A 6,981-nucleotide genomic window follows, 5' to 3' on the forward strand; every position below is an offset into this window, starting at 1 on the left:
TTTGCTGAAAGCTCTTAACAAAATATCTCTCCAGGAATTGTCCTATGCCAAAGAGAGTTGCCTTACCAAAAGTGGCACTCCCTTCCAGGAGTCAGCCTGCATCCAGTGGCTGTCAAAGGGGGAACAACTCTGCAAGATCATCTGGGCCCCTGAGCTCTCTGCAGACCAGCTGAAGCGACCACATGGCCTCAACTTCTCCTTCCACCCATTCCTGTTTCCTGCCCTCCCTGCTCATAGGTAACTCCGAGAGCACCCTCCAGTAAGCCTCTTGCAAGAAATCTTCATCTCAGAGTCTATTTCCTGGGGAGCCTGACCTCCAACACTCAGACTAAAAGTGTCAGAGAGAATATGAAGCAGCTTAAAGTGAGTCTTAAGTCCCCGTATTTACTTTTTTTTCCTCCCAGTTATATTACACTCATTGGGCTAAAATACAATGAAGAACTTTGAAGTGCTGAAGAACTTTGCGATATCAGTTGCAAAATAGAAAAAAGATATTAAAGTGTATGAAATGATGTCAACAAATGAGAAATTCATTTTAGAACTTTTTTTTTAACAAAACACCAAACTATCACTTTAAAATCAGAGTTGTGAAAACATAAATTTTATCAATTAGAATATTATTGTAAGAAATTCTGAAACAAAGAGCTGTCTCAGTACCTTGATGTTTTTAGTGCTGTTTTAAAGGAGCAAATTGCCTATTATAATAAATGCTTGATGACTAAAGCAGCTACCTACATGGTCAGAGAGGGTGGGGGATGAAGGAAGAAGAAATCAGCTTCTAATGAGAAAACTAAGGCACCAAGAGACATTTGTTTTAACAGTTTGCTCTACATGCACACCTTATCAGGACTGTAATTTAAAAATTTTTTTTCAAGTAGTTTATTATAACAACATTCAGTGATGACTATCTCATTCAACACATAGTTATAACAAAAATAATCATGACTGATTTCTTTTCAGGCACAATTATGTATCAAAATAGGGAATAGGCCTCTTTTTTCCTTAAAAACAAGCCTTTACTGGAACTCTTTTTTTTTTGAGATGGAGTCCCACTGTGTTGCCAGGCTGGAGTGCAGTGGCGCAATCTCAGCTCACTGCAAACTCTGCCTCCCAGGTTCAAGTGATTCTTCTGTCTCAGCCTCCCGAGGAGTTGGGATTACAGGCACACGCCACTGTGCCTGGCTAATTTTTGTATTTTTAGTAGAGACGGGATTTCACCATGTTGGCCAGGATGGTCTCAATCTCCTGACCTCATGATCCGCCTGCCTTGGGGTCCCAAAGTGTTAGGATTACAGGGGTGAGCCACCGCGCCTGGCTACTGGAACTCTTTGAAAATTAATTTATATAAGTTGTATCTCAAAACATTATAATAATGTTATATTATTATCATTATTATAATAATAAAAATCATACAACACCAAAGTATATAGAGTAAACAGTTAAAAATCCCCTCCTCAGAGGTAATCACTGTTCTGTTCATTTTCAGATCCTTTTTTATGGGGGTCATGGTTATTCTAGGATCTATATACATACACAGCATGTCTTTCATTGTGTTTTCTCTTGTATTCTTACATTAATAGAATCATTCTATTGTATTGTAACTTATACTTGTTAACTTAAGGTTTTATTAAAATTCTTTTTAACCTGTTAAATTCAAACTCACACTGTGGTATTCCCAACTACTATATTAAAATTAAATTTGATGCTACATTGACCCTAGGGATGTTAACTATTTTGAGGAATCAAACTGCTTATCTAAGTGAACAAATTAACTATTTCAGTTTTCTAATATAAATTCTAATTTTTCTCAAAATGCAGAGAATTACATTTTCCCTTTTCTTTTCAGACAGGTTCAGCTGAGCCTGACACCAGAACTAATTTTTAAAAAAAAATATCCAAGCAAAATTAAATCCAGTTCTAATCTGATTCTCAAAATGAACTTAACATTTTTTTTTTGCCTTGGTATTACCCTGCCTCCTCCATAGACGTGTGTTAAAGCAAGGCTGGAAGGGAAAAAACTAGTTTCAGCCACTCAATTTTGCTTATATTTGTTTTCAAATCCAAGTAGCCTTTCCTTTTCAGTAGCAAAGGTCCTGTCTCCTGCTCCATCACTGGTCTGTAAAGTAAATTGCAAAAAGCTACCAAAGTCTGGCTACATCCTCATAGCGACTGTTTAAACCCATTACTTTCTCTTTTAATCAAATCACTGTTGTGTCAAAATATACGATTCTCGCCATGAATCTCCCCAGCTTGTTACAGGTCACCGGTTGCACCTTGAAAATGTTTGCTCTCCTAAGCGTCTTCTCTCCAGCCTCCAGCTAAATTGCTCCACACCAAGCCTGATCATTTTTCTATACACATAGACCTCTAATTAATATAAACATAATGGCAACGAGAACCTGTACTTTACGAAGAGCGGAAAGGAAAATGCCTGGTCAGTAAGTATGTAAAGTATCATTTGGATGATGGCAAATGGGCATTTAGGCAGATATAAGCATTCAAATCATACTAAGAAAAAAAAAGCAACCCCTGAAAATTCCTTATCCCCAAATTACTGAGAGATTTCAGCCTTTATTCTTTTCTACTTTAAGAAATGTTTTATATAAAGCCACCAGAGGGCCAGTAAGGAAAATAGTAATTATGTTTAAACAGCCAACACTTCACTAACATAAAATATTTGTACAGGCTCTTAAACATGAAGTTAAGTGCCAGAGGCTATTTTCATTGTTTAATGTATTAAGTAAATAAAAATGTATCTAAGATGTGGACACACAATTAGTTTTGAGTTATTTATCCTGGAATTTGTATGGTTTAGAAAAACTCCATCTTCTTGGCTGCTGCTGTCCTAATGCATTTAACTTCAGCCATCAGCTATGATTAAACACCTGCTGTTGTGGGGAAACAAAGCACACTAATCCAATATGTATTTCTGACATCTTAAATATCACCCAGTCCCCTGACATCAGGCACAGCTTTTCAGCGGGATGGAATTCCAGAGCATATTTTTCTAATTTATGGATGGACAATAAATCAAAATTAAGCCCTGGGCAATGAAATATACATCAGTGCAGAATGAACTGACTGCAAACGAGGACCCTGCACAACCAAGGGGAAAAGGATATATTAATGGAATCCTAAGCTGCAAACCCTGAAGTGAAAATTAAGGAAGTTTATTTCACATTTTATCCTGATTAAAACAAAAGACAGAAAATGAAAAGTTTTCTATTTTGTCATGCACAGCACCAGAGGAGCATATTTACATTATGTTTAAAAAAGTGACTGTTTCCAAATACTGGTACGTGAGTGATTAAAAAATTTCCTCTGCTCTTTTTCGTATTTTCAATATTTAAGAGAGTTTGAAGGGCTTAGCATGGTTTCAGTGTTGCTTTTCTGGAAGAATGAACAAAGGCCATTGTTGACAGTCGTCAGCTTCTTCTGGTATCATCAAGAAGGACTGGCTGGGCTGGGAGCTGTCCAGTGCTAAATGAATCTTCCGTGGGCTGACCTCCAGCTATCCTGGAACCTGGAGACAAGAGGTGACCTGAGAGCTTTGTTCTCATCGATGGCCTTCAGGAACCTCATGTGTAGGGCCACTACCCTGCTCTGGCCACTGGCTCTGTCCACTCCAGTCCCTGGGCTGAGGTCACGTTGGAGCTGCAGAGGTGACTTATCCTTCTCGCCCTTGATGCTACCAATCGACCATATGTTTTCAATAGAGCCTGCCAGGGCAACAACCATCATCTTTATCAGGGATAATGCCTTATGTTTATGAGCATATCATGGCTCTTAAATATTACCTCTTGAATCCTCACAGTATCTCTGTTATTGGAATAAGTGGCAAATATTTATTTAATTGTTAGAGACAGGGATACACAGCCATAGCAAAATTGAGAGCTTTGTCTTGGGCCACATGAAAAATGGTGGAATTGGTGAAAGGATCCCTGCTGACTGGCTTACAGTTCTAGGTCTCACTTAGACAGTAACCTCACCCCCAGTTGACAGAAGTATCTTCAGGTTATTCTTCCTAAGGCACTTGCATCTATAGAACAATTATTTCTGTAGATTCATATGTTACTGGCTTACTGACACATGGTATCTATTTATGAATAATTATTTATATGGACTTATGTTATTGAGAACATTTTAAATTATTAAAATTAATATTAAAGGAAACAACGTCATTTGGGAATTTTTTCCTGTATCTCAGAAAGAATATAAGGTTCCGGATCTTATACTAAAAAATTCTAAGTGGAAGAATGAGTGATTTTTAAAATTGGTGTCCTTTGGGGTCAGTAATTATTGGGGCTGATATCCGTGGCTGTTATGAAGCATAAGTATGAAGAATATATTCCCTCCACCATTTCACCATTGTGATTTTTATTTTTGCATTAAAACCTCTTTCCTCTTTCGCTTTCTTTTCTTTTCTTTCTTTCTTTCTCTCTTTCCTTTCTTTCTTTTTCTTTCTTCTTTCTTTCTCTTTTTTCTTTTTTCTCTTTCTTCTTCCTTCTCTCTTGTTTCTTTTCTTCTTTCTTCTCGTTTTCTTTCTTTCTCTTTCTTTTTTCTCTTTCTCTTCTTTCTCCTTCCTTCCTCTCTTTCTTCTTTCTTTCTTTCTTTCTTTCTTTCTTTCTTTCTTTCTTTCTTTCTTTCTTTCTTTCTTTCTTTCCTTCCTTCCTTCCTTCCTTCCTTTCTCTCTTTTTTCTTTCTTTCTTTTTTCTTTTTCTTTCAATCCAAGGTCTTGCTATGCTGCTCCGGCTAGAGTGCAGAATCTATTCACGAGTATGATCATAGTGCACTATAGTCTCAAACTCCTGGGCTCGAGCAATCCTTCTTCCTCAGCTTCTCAAGTAATTGGAACTGACTTTTCTTTCTAGTTCAAATCCTTGAAATGATTCCTTATGGGAAATATTCATAAGCCTGGCAGGAAATTCTTTGTATAAAAATATAGCTTAGTATTAATCAACTTATCAGTTTTTGAGGAAAACTTTGTGCTTTAAAGATCTCTGCTCACTGCAACCTATGCTCCTTGGGTTCAAGCAATTCTCCCGCCTCAGCCTTCCAAGTAGCTGAGAATATAGGCGCCCACCAGTATGTCCAGCTAATTTTTGTATTTTTAGTAGAGACGAGGTTTTGCCATGTTGGCCAGGCCGGCCTCGAACTCCTGACCTCAGGTGATCCACCTGCCTCAGCCTCCCAAAGTGTTTAGGATTACAGGCGTAAGCCACAGTGCCCAGCCAAGAAACAGTTTTTAAAATACCTCCTTTCCATTTAATTATCAGAAAGCTACAAAGTAATCTTGTTAATAGTAATAGAAATGGATGATGTTAGTTGACAGCCCTGTTTTGGATGCCTTAGATGAATTATTTCTAGTAGTCCTTATGAACAGTCTGTGGTTCAGTACTGTTGTCATCCTCCTTGAAGGCTGAGGACATGAGTCTAGAGGATCAGACACTTACCAGAGGTCACACAGTGATGAATGGAGAAGAGAAGCAAACTCTGGCAGTCTGTTTGCAGAGCCTGCCTTCCAAGTACTTTGTTACTCTAAAAATATTTAAAAGCCACAACTTAATGCTATCTTTAGTCTCTCTTTGAAAATAGGCATAGACATAAAGGAAAGTTTGATTTTTATATGTTTTAACTTTTAAACTCTCCAGGCTAGTTTAACCTATCTCCTCTAGATGCAGTATTTTCCTATAAATCACTAAAACGGGATCACTGGCTACTGTTTATAGTCACTGCCACATAATGGCAAGTAGAATTATAATATAAAAATTGCATCCTCAAGGTTCAGGTAGTACTCTATCCACGTTGTAATCTAAATTTTTTTTTGTTTAAAAATTCTAACTACTATATCAGTAAATATGGACAAAAACCTATGAATGCTAATAAGGGATATGGAATTTTAACAGTATGAGTAAATGAGTTTAAAAACTAATGATTTTCCCAGGCTGAAATTAAATAAAATCCTGTAGTTTGGTTTACAAAAGTTTTAAAACATTTATCAAAACCTTGCCATAGCATTAGAAGACTTCATTGTTATTTTATTTTATTTTATTTTTGAGATGGAGTCTTACTCTATCGCCCAGGCTGGAGTGCAATGGCGTGATCTCGGCTCACTGCAAGCTCTGCCTCCCGGGTTCTTGCCATTCTCCTGCCTCAGCCTCCCCAGCAGCTGGGACTACAGGCGCCCGCCACCACGCCTGGCTAATTTTTTTTGTATTTTTAGTAGAGACAGGGTTTCACCGTGTTAGCCAGGATGGTCTCGATCTCCTGACCTCGTGATCTGCCCGCCTTGGCCTCCCAAAGTGCTGTGATTACAGGCGTGAGCCACCGTGCCCAGCCTTCATTGTAATTTTAAAATGTGTATATTGATGAACAAAAGCACATTAATTATTGCAGCCACAACGTTTGCTTTTAAAGTTACTAAAATAAAATAGAATATTTTCTCATTAGTATTGTCCATGTTTTTCAAAATTAATATATTTAACCAGCTTCTACTGATGGTCCACCATGTACTAGGCATTATGGTAGACCCTAAGAGATCAGTACAAAAAAAGATAGCTATGGTTTCCCTTATGGAGTTTATCTTCTAAGTGTGTATAATTCTGTTTTTTATCATTGGAAAACTATGTCATGAGAAAAGTTGGAGAGCATGAAGAATGAAGAAATGTTCCTGACTTAAATAAGAACTTTATTTTGGCATCGTAATCCACATAAAATATCCTAGAAAGCCCAGCGCGGTGGCTCACGCCTGTAATCCCAGCACTTTGGGAGGCCGAGGCGGGCGGATCACAAGGTCATGAAACCCCGTCTCTACTAAAAGTACAAAAAATTAGCCGGGCGCGGTGGCGGGCGCCTGTAGTCCCAGCTACTCGGGAGGCTGAGGCAGAAGAATGGCGTGAACCCGGGAGGCGGAGCTTGCGGTGAGCCGAGATCGTGCCACTGCACTCCAGCCTGGGCGACACAGCGAGACTCCGTCTCAAA

Source organism: Rhinopithecus bieti, unplaced genomic scaffold, assembly GCF_001698545.2.
Source record: "Rhinopithecus bieti isolate Rb0 unplaced genomic scaffold, ASM169854v2 scaffold_26302, whole genome shotgun sequence".
NCBI lineage: Eukaryota > Metazoa > Chordata > Mammalia > Primates > Cercopithecidae > Rhinopithecus > Rhinopithecus bieti.